Raw genomic sequence first — 15,892 nt, 5'->3', positions numbered from 1 at the left:
CCAGGGGCCGCTGCGTGGCCATCGCCCCCGGGCCGCTCTCCCCGGCCGGTGGGGCTGTGTGCCCTCGAGACGCAGCCCTGGGGTTCGCGCTGAGCGCCGAGACCGCGCAGAGCCAGTGTCCCGGCCTGGGCGGGCAAGGATGCTGGGGACAGGGCTCCGAGCGGCCGAGGCCCGCGGAAGTGTGCCTCCCCCGGACCCTACGTGACACCTCAGCGCGCGGAGGCCGAGAGGGCACCGTGTCTTTACACTCACATTCGCTCACGGTCATTAACTAGCTCTTCTTGGAGCAGAGGGCGATTGTTAAGCAATAGCGCTACCGTCTGTCCCGTTTGGAAGGGGTAGAGGAAGCTGACCCACTTCGGATGGCTTCTCGCCTTCCCGTTTTCCTCTCGAGAGCGCAGGCACTAGCCTATCTTCACCCGGGGTACAAGCTCTCGAGCTCCCTCCTTGACCCCTCGGTACAGCCTGCAACATCTCAGAACAGTAACTTCAACTACAAATCCGAGGAGACCCCACACTTCAAGGCGCAGCTTAGCTCTCCACACCGCGAGTTGGCCTCCGCAGGTCCCTCTCTGCAAAGGCCTAACGGGCTAGGTCTCTGTTTCGTAATCTCATTTATCTGGACCTGGGGAAGGTGATGCTGTACTCGCCCCTAGCTCCCTCCTATCCCCACATGTAAGCAATTTCTACAGAAATTCTGGGAAACAAATCAGAATAAAGAGCACAAACCGAAACCAATGAAGTAAACAGAGAGCCTCAACTATATACTGACCCTGAGAACAGAAGAATCCCACGAAAAAGAACTAAACCAGGGGTGGACAGGGCAGAGCTGGCCAAGGTCAGAGGAAGGCTGCGGCTTATGCCCAAGAAGGAAGAAGGGCTAACCTAGCTCATCTGCTGCTTTCACATGGCTGGAACAAAGAATTCCACAGGCGAAGAAGTGAGCCATGAGCTGGGAGAGCTGAGCAAAAGCCACATCCTTTGTGTCTTGCTAAGAAATTGGAACTTAATCCCAAGGTAATCGAGAACAAGGGATGAATTTAAACACCGGAGGGTCCTGAATCTTAATCTAAGGAACGTCTTAGCAAATGGGACAATTCCACACAATCCTGAGTCCCACTGAATCGCAGAGTTCTCAGGGCCTTCACATTGTTAATGGATTAGCAGTCTTTTAAAGAGAAAGGCCATTATTAAAATTATATTAAAATTTCTAGTAAGATTGTTAAAAAAAAAAAGATGAACAATTCTGTATACCAATGACAGACACTACACCAGACATCTCAGTTCCTTCCCTGCCTTTGTAGGACAAGTGAGCATTCCAGAGAATTTCTACATGGCCAGCTGTTCATCTTTCTAACAGAGTGCCATTCTTCAGCTCGTTTGGAAAGGTTACTTCCTTTAAGTGTGTAATTCAGAGTCTCTGAGGGCAGGTGTACTTGGGAAAGACATTTCATATGGAAAAATGATACAAACTTCACTGGGTAAAAAATAAGACGGTGGTATCTAAGCTTCTGCAGTTTATCGGGATGCAACAAAAGCATTCTAGCTAAATTACTTCAAAACGTCTGAACAAGCAGCACGGTTTTAAGCAGCACTTATTTTAACTAGAGACTTTAAAACTCAAGAATTTCCATTTGAGGGGCCAGCCCGGTGGCCAAGTGGTTTTCATGCACTCTGCTTTGGCAGCCCAGGGTTTCGGCCGTTTGGATCCTGGGCACGGACATGGCACCGCTCATTAGGCCACGCTGAGGCGGCATCCCACATGCCACAACTGGAAGGACCCACAACTGAAATATATAACTATGTACTGCAGGGATTTGGGGAGAAAAAGCAGGGGGAAAAAAAAGAAGATTGGCAATAGTTGTTAGCTCAGGTGCCAATCTTAAAAAAAAAATTTTTTTAAATAAAGAATTTCCATTTGACTATTTCACAATAACCTAGTGACTTGGTGATCAGCTCGGAAGTCTCTGACCACAGTGTACCGTTTATTGGAAATCTCAGTAGTACAGGAATCTTTTAGATTGGTGACAATTTTGCTTGTAATTTATTTCAACAGTCACCACCAACTCACAAAAATGGCCATATTGGCCTTTTTTTAAGACAATGACATAAATTCACAGAAAGTGAATTACAGGAAATAACTATTCCCCCCAAAAAACACTTCAGCTGTAGATACGACAACCTACCAACGTCGCTTAAATGTTGCTAAAGTTTAGAAAGCTAGCTAGAAAGTCACTGCTTTGGTAAACAAGCCTGAAATGGTCAACTCAAAGTGGCCATGTCAAGTTGTCTATCAAGTGGCATCTGACACGGTTGATCATCTTCTCCTGTTGGATACAGTTCTTAGCTTGGCTTCAAGGGCCTCACTCTTGGTTTCCCTGCCACCTCCCTGGTGACGGTCTCAATGCCCTGTAACAGGGGCCCTTTCTTCCCCCCAGTCTTTTAATATTGAAGTGCCCAGTGCTCAGTCCTTGGTCTCTTCTTTATCTACACTCACTCCCTTGTTGATCTCATTCAATCTCATTGCTTTCAATAACATCTATATGCCAAAGACTCCCAAACTTACATCCCCAGTTTATATCCAACTGTTTGTTGCCAAAGAATAAAACAAAGACTAACAAACTTTAAAAATAATAGTACTGAGGCCAGCCTGCTGGCACAACGGTTAAATTCACATGTTCTGCTTCAGTGGCCTGGGGTTTGCTGGTGTGGATCCCAGATGCAGACCTACACACTGCTTGTCAAGCCACACTGCAGCAGGCATCCCACATATAAAATAGAGGAAGACGGACACGGATGTTAGCTCAGGGACAATCTTCCTCAGCAAAAAAAAAAGAAAGAAAGAAAGAAAAAGAAAAAAGAGGATTGGCAGCTGATGTTAGCTCAGGGCTAATCTTCCTCAAAAGAAATTAATAATAATATTACTAACATGCCAGGCAAGGGAACACACATTGGGCAAGACATTCCTGAGTAGTTCACTAGAGGGAAAAGTCTGAAGGGATTTTAAGTCATAGAAAGAAAGGCTCATCAAGCTTTTGCTAATAAAAAATTGAAAAACAGCACTTGGGGCCAGCCCTGTGGCCTAATGGTTAAGTTGGGCACACTTTGCGTCGGCAGTCTGGGTTTGTGGGTTCAGATCCCAGGCATGGACCTACACCACTCGTCAGCCATGCTGTGGCAGCATCCCACATATAAAATAGAGGAAGACTGGCACAGATGTTAGCTCAGGGCTAATCTTCCTCAGCAAAAAGAAAAGGCATAAGGAAAGGGGAGATTTACATGATTCCCCATACCAAAAAAAGAAAGAAAACTAGCGCTCTGGATAGGACGGAGTCCATAGGTTTATGCAGGATTGGTTAAAACAAATTCCCGGATGGAGCTGGTTCACTAAGGGTCTGGAGTCACTTAAAGTTCCTGGTTGGTTGTTTTTTTTTTTTAAGAGCTTTTAGCTGGCTAGAATGGCACTAGTGAAAACAGCCTTCAGTTTTGATATATTCTACACCAGTGGTACTGTAAGTGGAAAATTTTTTTACCCTTCTCTACAGATTTGGATGTCTATAGAGAACTCAAATATATGCACTCCCAAACTTAATCTCCTCTCCCTGACCTGCTCTAACTGCAGCCCCCTTCTCAGCTGATGACAATTCCATCTGTACAGCTGCTCAGGCCAAAACCTCAGAGCAGTACTACCCCTAAAACAAGTCGAGAGGCCCTTATCCAGAGCCCTGAACTTGAGAAAAGTCAAAATGACACATCTATCTGGAGCTCATACTTAACTCCAGACTATACTCCAGGTACTCAGAATTCCAAATATCCTTCCCTAAATGGCCTCGACGCTTCCAATGAATGCATTTTATCACCAGTGTGTGCACTAGTGTGTGCGGGGATGGACCGATTTTGAACATGCAGACTAGGATGTGCACACAAATGTGCAGGAGGCCCCTTGCCATACAATTTAGAGCCAGGGAAGGGAAAAGAAAGATGATGAGATGTGAGCCGAGGATCAGCTCTGCTTGCAAGTAATGTTCTGGAACTGGCCTCTAAGACTCTGAAATTCAAACCTGGCGTTCCAGGTACCTAGGAAGGTATATTTGTCAAGATAGGAGCATTGAATGTATTTTATTTAACAAAAATTTTAAATATTTCACCATTGATGTCTCCATCGCCTTTTGCCCCAGGACTGCAATACTCAGAAGCATGCCTGCCTTGCAATAACCCTTTACAGATTTCTCTCAATACTCAATCCACAAATTGAGTAAAAAAATCCCATCAGTTATGCCTTCTAACTACACCTATATTCTGTCAATTTCTCTCCACTTCCAAATCACCCTGATCTCTCTCCTGAATTACTGCAGTGGACTCTTGTCTGATTCTACTCGTCTTATAATCTATTTTCAACACAGCGCAGGATCATCCCAATCACTTTCTTGAAGTTTTTGCTCAAATGTCGTCTCAATGAGGCCAACCTTAATCATTCTAAAATTGCAAACAATTCCCCTTATTCTTCCCATAGCATCTATTACCTCCTAACATAGTACTGGATAATTTATTATGCCTCTTGCTTATTTCTGTTCCCCTTCCTAGAGAATGTAAGCTCTTCAAGAGGGCAAGGACCACTGTTTTGACATGTCCCAATCAATCACCTAGTACAATTCTTGCCATATAGTAGAGGCCCAACACATGTAGACATTTTAAATTGAATCAGAAGCCCCTGTGATAAAAAAAAAAATCCATGTCTTCAAATGCTTTTGATATTTTCATAATGTATCCTTTCAAAAATTTTCAGCCTGTAACATTATGAAAAAGCCTCCCAAACTTGCCATACCAATATATATTTGGTTTAATTTTTTAAATGTATTAAAACTACTACACGTGGTAGGCTCATAGGCTGTAGATGCTATCTAAACTAAGTCCTACAAGTCTTTTCCTGAGCAATATACAATTTAATATTGAGGTATTTATATAAACTACCACCCTATTGGTTTCTAGTAAGAGTAATCAAAAGTATGAGAAACATGGTAATGGAACTGAATTGGTAGCAGTTTCTTTTACTTGGCAGTTAAATAGCCAAATACTTGCTTCAAAGACCATTAATCAAAACTTGGCTGAAAGACATTTAACAGAACTTGGAAAATTGTTAAGAAGTGTTTACTTTCATTTACAACGTGATTACAAAATTATAATTCTTTGATCCATAAAGTTCCTAATTTGCAATATACAGTCGAAATTCATGACAATGAGTATTATTAAAGATTTGGATAGAGCAAAGCTCAAATGTCTTCTGAGAAATAAACACTAAATAATCTACGAAAATGTATCAGGTGACTCTCATCAGTGCTTAGCCATTTGTCTCTTCATTTAAATACCGTTTGGTGGAAATACTTTCCAAGATGCCGAGTTGAAAAGGTTAAATTTTAACTCTCCAGCTGAATACCAAACTATCCAGACTTCTCAGCTCCATCAGCCTTAGCTGCCTTCCTCTTCACCTTACTAGTTGATGAACTGATGCCTCCTAGCGATCAGTTGGTATAACACAGCTTAGTGCAAGCTGGCATAGTAAAGGGTGTTTAGTGCTCTATACAAGTGTTTTTAAAACTGTTACTACAACCCGTCTGTACATCAAGCACTGTCAATCAGCTGTCCTTTCTATTGCAATAGCCTAACCCAGGTTCTCATTTCTCTCATCTACACTCTTGTAATATCCCAACCACTTGAATCCATACCATCCTATACATTGTTGATACCAGTTCTGTTTCTAAAATATGATAGAAAACCGTCAGTTGCCTCCCATTATATGAGAACATTCTAACTCCTTACCCTGGCATGGAAAGCCCTCCACAGAATAAGTCCTACTTGCCTTTACAATTTAGACTCTCCTTCCACTCACCCCTAAGTGAGCTCCAGTCACTTATCTACTTGTGCTGTCTTTGCTTTGCCTTCCCAAATCCTCTGTAACCTTTCGTTCTTCAAAACCCAATTCAAATCCCACCTCTTAAGTTTCTTTGGCCGAGTTAATTCCTTTTTAATCATATTCCACTACTTCCAATCTGACCAGTAGTTAACATCTCCGATGAGTGTTTTCATCACTGACCTGGTAATACAGTGGATAATGATGGAGACTGCTGATTAACAGCACAAGCTGGGGCACGAGACTAAATGTTACTTCTGTCTGGAAATATACCAATACTACTCAAAATGGGGCAGGCAGGCCGAAGACATTTTATTGAAGATGTTCAACAAGTAAGTGAGTTCAGGAGGCTCTGGTGAGGCATTAGATCCATATTAGGGTAATATTAGCTTTGAAATGACAAATGAAAACAAGCGGAAGTAATGGAGCAGGGATTGAGCTCTCTTCTTTTTGCCTTAAATTCAGAACATAGGAGATACTACATTTGAGCAGGGAGAGGGTAGCCCAATGGAGGAGGCTGAGAAGAACCACTACTACTAGTGTCACAAAACTGCTACTACTCAAACGTATTGATTCTCTGACTTCTGGGTCTTCAGGGGTGGCAGTAGAGGAGCATCAGGTATTCCAGTGACCCACAGCGGGAGCACTGGGGAACTTCTCAAGTTTACTTTGACCACTGCCGTGGCTGAATGGCATCCAAACCTCTGCCCTCCATTAGGAGCCCATAAACATCTAACATCCTTTCCCAAGTCCACTTCTACTTAAACAAGGTAAATGCTCCTGTTGTTTGCAACTATCTGAGTGACAGCCACTTGGGCAAATCTCTCCACTTGAAGGACTAGATTCCAAAGATGACTCTCTTTTGCAGTCTTCTTTACAACATAGCACTAGTCTGAAAGAACAGAAACTATTCAACTTGATTGTTATTGATATCTGTAAACAAAATTCAGTAAATGAGCAAAGACCTTTTTAGGTATTAGAGGAGGAAAAGCAGAAGCAGTGAGTGTAGATAATTCTTTCCAAAATTTCGAGGATAAAGGAAAACAGGTGGTAGGACAAATTTGCTTGGGTGCAGTAAACAGCAAGGTTACTTTAGAAAAACAAGCTTCTCGGCCAAGGATTGGACAGTGGAGGTTGTGTCACACATGACGGAGTAACTGACAAGAGGACCAAAGAGTGAAAGGATGAAACAAAAGAATTCTGTCGGGTAGCCAGGCCCAGAAAGGTGGAAAGACTCTTTTACCAAAGCTGGAACCCAGGGAATCTTTATGACAAGCTTTCACATTGCCACTAAACTTCTAAGAAAAAGCAAACCACCATGTTAGAGGCAACAAAATGGCCACACAATTCACAACTATAACCTACCTACTTTAAATAAATCATCATGTAACATAAGCATCCCTTAAGAGGTCAGAAACTAGGAAGAGCTGGTAGTTTGATGAGATTCCATTTACACTTTTGCTTAAAAGTCACCGCCTCAACGTGTATGCATGGTTCTGGGATAGGTATCATGCAAGATAAAGTGAAAAGCCTTGGATGAAGGATAGAACTCCAGTCAGAACTAATCCTTTGGGAGGTATTCCTGGATTACCTTTCCGGGGCCCATTTACTTCCTTCTGAAATGTAGTTATTTCCCCCACGTGTTCCCAGATATCCTTGATCAAACAATCCTTTTCTAAATCTGAAACCCTTCAGTATACGTGGCCCATGTGGCTATCCTACCAACCTCCATTCTCACACCTCCTAGCAAACTCAGCTTCCGCTTTAGATGTCCAGGTTTACTGTATTTACCAGCTTCCCTTTAGTGCTGTAAGCACAAATGATAGGTTCTTCCTTAAAGATGGTTAGATGCCAGGAGTCTTGCCTCCTCCAGTCCCATCGGCTGCCTAGAGCCTAGACATGATCGACAAGAGTTACAAGAGCCATTCCAGACAATAAAGCAACTTTAAAGATGGACGCGATATGCCAAGGACAAAAAAGTAGATGGAAGCCTGTCAGAACTTACGAAGCTCCCATACCAGTCCCAGAGTCTATGTTTACACCTAGGAATAAGTAATAAACCAACCTGGATGCAAATTCAGGGGCTGGGGGTGGGGAGAAGACTATCTGAAAACCGTTTAAAATTAAATCCAGATTAACTCTGGTCTCTAAAATATTTGATATTCTAAAATCTCTAGCTTAAAGAAAGTGCCAGGGCCTGCCCAGTGGCGCAGCAGTTAAGTTCGCACGCTGCGCATCTCAGCGGCCCGGGGTTCCCCAGTTCGGATCCCGGGTGTGGACATGGCACTGCTTGGCATGCCATGCTGTGGTAGGCATCCCACATATAAAAAGGAAGAAGGGCACGGATGTTAGCTCAGGGCCAGGCTTCCTCAGCAAAAAAAGGGGAGAAGTGGAGTAGTTAGCTCAGGGCTAGTCTTCCTCAAAAAAAAAATAAAGGAAGTGCCTATTTAACCACTACTTGTGTGCATGAGTATCTGCAAGTAAGTCAGTGCAAGTCTCTTAGCTGGTGGCAGAGGCAGAGGCCAAGCAAGGTGACACCTAATACCAGCTCCGGCACAGATCAACTGGATGGCCTTGTTAGAGACTTAACCACCATCCTTACATATAAAGAGAGAGTAATTATCATCCTCAAGTAGGAAGATAAAATAAAGCACTATTCAATTATTTTAAATGTTTAATACACATTTGGGTCTTTCAAAAATGCTGATTAAGATTTCTAATGCTATAAAAGCAAAGTCTCATCTAGTTTAAAAGACAAGCAGTACAGCAATGAAGTTTTCTTCACTGTATATTACACCCAACCTTTGAAAAAATATCTGTATTTACTGGTTATCTTATACTTACCATTTAAGGTTGCTTTACTAATCAAGCTTGATAATTAGTTCATTCTGAATCATAAAAACATGTGTATATGTGGGAATCTCAATTGTCCAGATAAATTCAAATGATAAAAGATTCCTGTATGATACATCTTTTTTCTCCATAAACAGGCATAATTTAACCTTTCTTGACATTTCTGATCATTTTGGAAAACTATTGTAGCTCTCACTTTATCAACAGTATTGCAGACAACTGCATTTTCCAAAAAACAACTTGTGACCACTACAACATCCCAGCTCCTCTCACTTTTCCAAAGCCTCATCGCTCCTCGAGCAAGATGTAGTCCCCTCCCATTAAACTTGGGTAGGTTTGCAGCTGACTCAAGAGTACAAAGTGATGACTTCCCCGACTAGGTCATAAAGAGGATGCAACTGGGGCTGGCCGGGTGGCGCAGTGGTTAAGTTTGCACGTTCCACTTCTCGGGGGCCCAGGGTTGGCCGGTTTGGATCCCGGGTGCGGACAAGGCACTGCTTGGCAAAAGCCACACTGTGGTAGGCGTCCCACATATAAAGTAGAGGAAGATGGGCATGGCTATTAGCTTAGGGTCAGTCTTCCTCAGCAAAGAGGAGGACTGGCAGTAGTTAGCTCAGGGCTAATCTACCTCAAAAAAAAAAGCATGCGACTTTTGCCTAACTCTTCGACCCCAGCCACGGTGCTGTGAGGCAACGTCTACCTTAGGTAGAGTTCTAGCCACATGCGAGCTGAGATTTTAGTCAGCATCAACTACCCATGCATGCAGAGCCTTCGGACGGTTCCAGTCCTTATTCTTCAAAAGCTGCCCCTGCTGATGATTAGTAAAGCAGAAATGAACCACCCAAGCAGAGTCTGCAAAATAAGTCTTGTCAATGTTGAGAGCAGTTCTGTTATGCAGTACTAGGTAACTGCAACAACTACTGATACCTTCTCCACATTCTCATAGTCCCACTGAGTTTACAGAACAGTATACACAGTTCAGCTTTGTTTTATTATTGTTTCAATATAAGTCACTCAGTATGTAGGAATATGACATCTCCAAAACACTTTGGAGTATCTTGATTGACTTATGAGATTGAATCAATCATTTAACTTGCTACGTGGCCCCATACAGTATTATGGCTGGTATACTGGAAGGAGTCTAGATAAATCCCAATTGATCTACATATACAAAAACTTGCTGTACATCCACCATCTTCCAGGCCCAGTACTGAAGTTAGGAACTCCAATAGGAAGCAAGCATCCTTAGAGCACTCTTGAACTGGCAGAACCAGTTCAGAACTGCAAAACCAGAGAGAGCAGATATTAATTTGATGAAAAGGAGACTACGTTGAACTAATAAGATATATGCACAAAAGACCAGTGGCAGGAAGGACAATTAAAAGGCAGCCAAGCAGAGCTGAAACATAATACCAATGAAGGTTAGATGGGCTGGGTCGCTGATGGCCAAGTTGCTCTGAATGTTCTCTGTCCACTCACCAAGCTAGCTAACAGCAAAAATAAATCCAGCCTCGAATTTTGAAACTCAAATTGATCGGCCTAATTCAAGTCTAAAACCACATATGATCTCAAGACAGACACCTGTCTCACTGTCCACCCCTAGACTGCCCATCCTCTATGTCCAGGGCTCCAGGTAAATGTTAGGCATGGAGAGGGCGGGCTGAGTAACATGACAACAGGGGTGTTTTGGAGCATGAGATACCTAAATACAATGAGACTTCATTTAGTTTTAAAGCAATGACTTTCAACAAACATCAAAAGCCTTTAAAATAGGGGCAGAGGTTTATATTTATCATCCAGTCATAGTCTCTGTGTTCTTCTGTACACCAACTGGGGCACATCTTAGCCAGGAGCCATTCTGCCTTTAGAGACAACAAAAAAACAAAACACAACAAAAAATCTTCAACTAGTTCTGAAATTAACTCCTGATATCAATTTACAAGTTGACTTTCAACCACAAAGTCTAGGTTTTCTTACGTTTAGGACTCATATTTACTGAATGCTCATTATGTATATATCAAATTCTAAACACTCTCCAAGTACTTGTTCCAAGCACCACAATCTCTCACAAGACAAATCATGGCTTCTTATTCCTATAGAGCAACCTCACCTACAATTTCCAACTGTATCAGCCACTAACTCTACCTATTTGAAGTAATGACAAATATGCACTGGGGTAAGGCTAGGAAAAATTCTACTGTGTTAGATTAACTTTGAAGTATCCAGTATACATTCTTTTAATACACTTCCTAAGTATGTCACCTGAAAAGGCCTAGAAACAAGGACATCCCAGGACAAACACACCCACCACCTAGACTTGGTTTCTAAATACCATTCTCCGTTAAAAGGGATCCTTAGAGAAAGAGCCAATTTCAGGGCTGAGACACAAAAGCATAAACTGAGCCCAGAAAATCCTTTTGAGCTATAAAGTAGTTAAGTGCTCAACACCAAAAGCATGTGAAACCAGCTTTAAAAGGATACCACTGCTCAAATTTTTGATAATTTAATCATCATAATGAATCCTGACTGCACACTAAAATTTCCTGATTTTGATTAACTGCCCTGTGATTCTCTAAGACTACCCTTGTACTGAGAAAATACAGTACTTAGGGGGTAAAAAGGCATGATGTCTGCCGTTTGTCAACTATGTCAAATGGTTTAGAAAAAAGCATGTATGCATACATAATACATAGCTATGTAGCAAAATCAATAGTGATTTAAGAATATACAGGAATTCTTCCAAGTATTATTAATTTCAGAGTTAAGAGAAAAGTTGCAATATCAATAAAGCCTTCCCCTCAAAAACCAATGGAACTTGAAAGATTCACTGCAGATAATCGACTCATTATTTTAAAAAGGAAAAAAAAAATTCACCCCTTACTTTGACAGGCTAGCCCACTTTAGATCTAGCTCTAACTCAAATGTTCTTACTTTCAAATGGCTGACTCAGTCTATCACGTCTTACTTTAAAAATTATGTTCATGGAAGACTCACCCTCACTTGAAATACCTTAAACAGGTGGTTTTCAGTGTTTTAAGCCCTTTAAAAGGAGTTGTATGGCTAAGTCTTCCACAGCTTGGCCCCTTGTATTTCCATCCACTCTTCAATGCTGTCAATGTGCCCTGCACTGTCCTATTTAAGGACCTTCAACTGTTTATTTCCTCCAGTACTTCACCTGAACTGTTCTCTGCTCAGATGCTCCATCCCTCACTACACAAATTCCTACTCATCCTTGAAATCCCAGCTAAAAGCTCTCATACAAGTTTTGAGTATTCTGGCAGTAACTATTTTACCATTCCATGAAGAGTTTATCAGAGTCACAAATGCCAAACTTCATTACAAATGATCAAATTATGAATATTAATACCACTAACTCTTGATAAGTGATCTATCAACTTCTGGCACTTGCATTTTTGATCACTTATCCCCAGTTCCTCCTCCTTGTTTTTAAGAAGTCTAAAATACATGAGCTAAAAAGTATTGCTTTTATTTTAAGCGACATTTTACCCTGAGTTTCAAAATAATAAAACTCAAGAGATCTACTAAAGCTAAGACTCTCAATTTTCATATGAAAATTAAGCAATTAAGTTAATGACTTATTTCCTGCTGGCAATTTATTATTTCTAAATTGTTATGTTCCAGTTCTTATTTATTTTATACTTAAGGAAATCAGGTAATACTTTTTTTTTTTACTGAAAAACCTAAAAGTACCATGTAAGATCAAATGGAAGAAACACAAGATACAAAGCGTATTGTATTTTTTTAAATATAATTAACTAAATACATCAATTAAAATTTCTCATGGATAAATACTTATCCTTAAATAAAGTAATTTCACACTCCAACAAAGATGTTTCCATTTCTCTGAAATCACGTAAGTGATCCTTAATCAGTCCAAGAACTTGGCTTTTAATCCAAGTTATATTCTAATATCTGGATTTTTAAATCAATAAACAAAATCACTACTATATATCTGTAAGTTAATCTCAGTTAATTTTACTGTTATCATTTACATTTACTTTTCAGCTTTTGCAGACTTAGTGCTTTAAGCAGCAAATTACCTAAACTATGAATAAATACTTTCAAACAAAATCCAGTTCACAATTACTAAGTATATATACAGTGCAGAAGATTGAGGGGAAAAAAACTTAATCAGCATGATTTCTCTTTCCTAAGGTTCCTACAAAGAATGTATGCTTCTTCTAAACTATCCGTTTCTTTTGTACATTTAAAATAACATTTGTCTGGATGTAAATAGTCAAAAATACAACGACTAAAATTTTTATAAGACTAACCCATAAAAAATCGACTCAAATTCTAAACCAAGCCCTGAAACCAAGCATTCAAAGAATAAAAAGTTTAATATTTCTGCATGGTACAATAAGGTTTTCACAAATAATTCAAAATTTTATTTTTAATAATGAGAATAGCCTACAACTCAGATAAACCCACAAATTCATACTGTCTTACAAGCAGCAGTAATATAAACAGTTAATTCAGTTATCTTAGGAGCTTTATCATACACCAATCAGTATCATTAACCTATTCACAGAATAATGAAAATATTTCTATCAAAGCTAACGTCTCCTTTTCAGGTTTATTTATTATTAAATGATCTAAAAAAGAAATAGAGGTAGAATCCCATTTTTCTTAAGTACTATTCCATAAGCCAATTCCACACAATTAACATTTTTATGTCACAGAAATAGTGATACTGCTTCAGTGAACAAGGTAAAATAATTCTGAGAAATTACATAAACTTTGAGACATTCAAGTTAAACTAAAAACTAATCAATTTATGGAAATGTTGTTCTCTGTTCACTTACCATATTTGAATGACCATAAAATGACAGTCAGAAAAATATTTTTTCAAAGTATTACTTTATAGGTGATTATATGGGATTTTACCATTTCTAGAGAGAAAAAATGAGAGAACTTCCTGGTAGTCAGTGCCTGGGCCAAAGGAGCCTATAAACTGAAAGTGTAAAGACAAAATGCAAAGTCTCAAAAACGTCTGTAGTTACAGAGTAAAACCTGCAGACCTGTGGAATCCCTTTCTTCCTAGTCTTCCAACAATGAACTCCACTCAGCAGGGCTTGGGAGGTTGCTCTTGAAACTATGCAAATTTACAGGCCATTGTGGCCTAAGCACAGAATAGCCTACTCTAAACATCTCTACTCTCTGCTCTTTCAAAAAAAGTATATATATTCATATTTTTTAAAAAAACTACCCAGAATATCACCAGTACATTTTATAAAATTAAATGCAAATTTTATTAAGGATTCAAATTACATATTTCAAATTTCTAGAATGGGATAGAACCATTTGGGAACTGGAGAGATGGCACAGATGAACACTGATATCCCTTGAAACTCCAACTTTATTAAGAAACCAATTCCTTTGCAAACCGCATTCCCCTTATATAACAAGACGAAATAGTATCTACCCCTTCACTTTGGCAATAGCTATGTCCTAAAGGAATGAAAAAGAAGTTGAGGTTTTTCTATTTCTTTAAGTTCACTGAAAATGGGATTCTATCTTTAGATTAAAATTTTTTAAGTTCAGAAAAAGCTGCGTTCAGATGAGCTATGGGTACCCCCCCCAAAAAAAATCAGCACAGAATGTCTAATCAAAGCAACCAAAATTGTTTTGAAAATAAAGAGGAAAAACATAAGGTGTTTCCATGGCATTTTTTTCCTACCAACTATTGCAATTGGTTAAGGATTTCCAGTAGTTAATTAAAATCTCAGGAGAGGAAGGGATAGTACTATACAAATAACGAACTGTGTTCATGTTCCAAAACCTTAACACTAAATTTTCAAAAAGAAAGCTCTATCACCTCTGAAAATGAACCAAATGTAATTTTATTAAGAGCAAGAACTCTGGGCTGTCTTCTAATTACAATCCAATTAGTCCACTTCACTGTCAAAGCTTTTAAGCTCATCACAAAAAATTAACAGTAATTAGCCTGAGGTATTTTAAATGTGGCTCTACAGTCTCAAATTTAATGGCATTTTTTCCCCTAAAAATGGTCTTATTTCTACTTTAGTCCCATGACCTCTGTATTATTTACTAAAATATGGTCATAACTAAAATATCTGAAAACAATCCTTGGACCTTTTGGAGTAGCTACTCATCTATCCACTTCTATTAAAACAAGGAGCCACATGAAGATCTGCAAGAGTATTGCCTGACCAGATCCAGAACAGAGGTACTTAACCTGTTTTCCAGTTTAATTATCAAACCCTGGTATGAATAAAATGTTGAATATCATACTTGTGGTACAAATAGGTCCAAATTTTTGAGCTCTTAATGAGACTGATAAACATTTCATAAAATTTAACCAATATGCCTTAACACATCTGTGAGGTAGTTAAGTAAACAGTTCTACCCATTTTAATACATAGCAAACAGAAGCATGGGTAAATGACATACTTTAAGCAATAAGAACTGGAATTAAGCACAGAGGCTTGGGGTCTTCTCTCTAGTACTAACCAAAGGAAACGAAATTTAACTTTTCAATCTTTCTTTTTAAAAACATCATTTAAGATTCTTTCTTATTAGCAGATGAAGTACCTCTTCCAAAGTTGGCACCCTTTTCTTCAATAATATGGTAAAATAGGGTACAACGCTTAATTCAAGCTAGGCCTCTGTTTCTACCTAAATTAGTACAAAATTAAGACATTATTTTGTGAGAACTAAAATTATATTTGACATTTTTATTTTAGGCTGCAAAAACAAAAGCAAGCAAACAAACAACCAACAACAAAAAACTTGAAATAGGCTTGTCAAATGATGTAAATTCATCCTTTCCAGGGAAGCAGAAGACCCTACCACAAAGAAAAGATGCTTAGTTAATGGAGGTTAAGTTTAAAAGTACAGTTAAAATAATGAGGCTTAACTTCTGAAAATACTAGGTTTTATTCACCTCCCTGTGGTAACCAATAACCATACTATGAATTAGATTTCTTTGTAATTAACTATGTCACCTAAAATACAAAAATCCAATAACAAGCTAAGTTACTGGGTGTGGTCATACTGGAAATTCTTAACCATACACTTGTCCTGACAAATTTTGTTTCTGTTTTTTAAATGATGAACGGTCTTAGTATAAGTCGCTGCATTTCTCTA

At 39.5% G+C, this 15,892-nt stretch overlaps 1 protein-coding gene across 13 annotated transcripts in view; it reads right to left on the bottom strand.

Annotated features, from left to right (window-relative positions):
* Positions 1-15,465: 15,465 nt before the first annotated feature.
* Positions 15,466-15,892, bottom strand: part of NAP1L1 (nucleosome assembly protein 1 like 1) — a 30,509-nt gene continuing 30,082 nt past the window's right edge. For all 13 annotated transcript variants that reach the window (XR_011502707.1, XR_011502705.1, XR_011502706.1 and 10 more), the window contains one exon: positions 15,466-15,591. The gene's annotated coding sequence lies outside the window, so the exon portion shown is untranslated. The remainder of the gene's footprint in view (positions 15,592-15,892) is intronic.

The sequence above is a fragment of the Equus asinus genome, chromosome 4 (assembly GCF_041296235.1).
Source record: "Equus asinus isolate D_3611 breed Donkey chromosome 4, EquAss-T2T_v2, whole genome shotgun sequence".
Lineage (NCBI taxonomy): Eukaryota > Metazoa > Chordata > Mammalia > Perissodactyla > Equidae > Equus > Equus asinus.
This window is presented reverse-complemented; position numbering and strand designations above follow the sequence as displayed.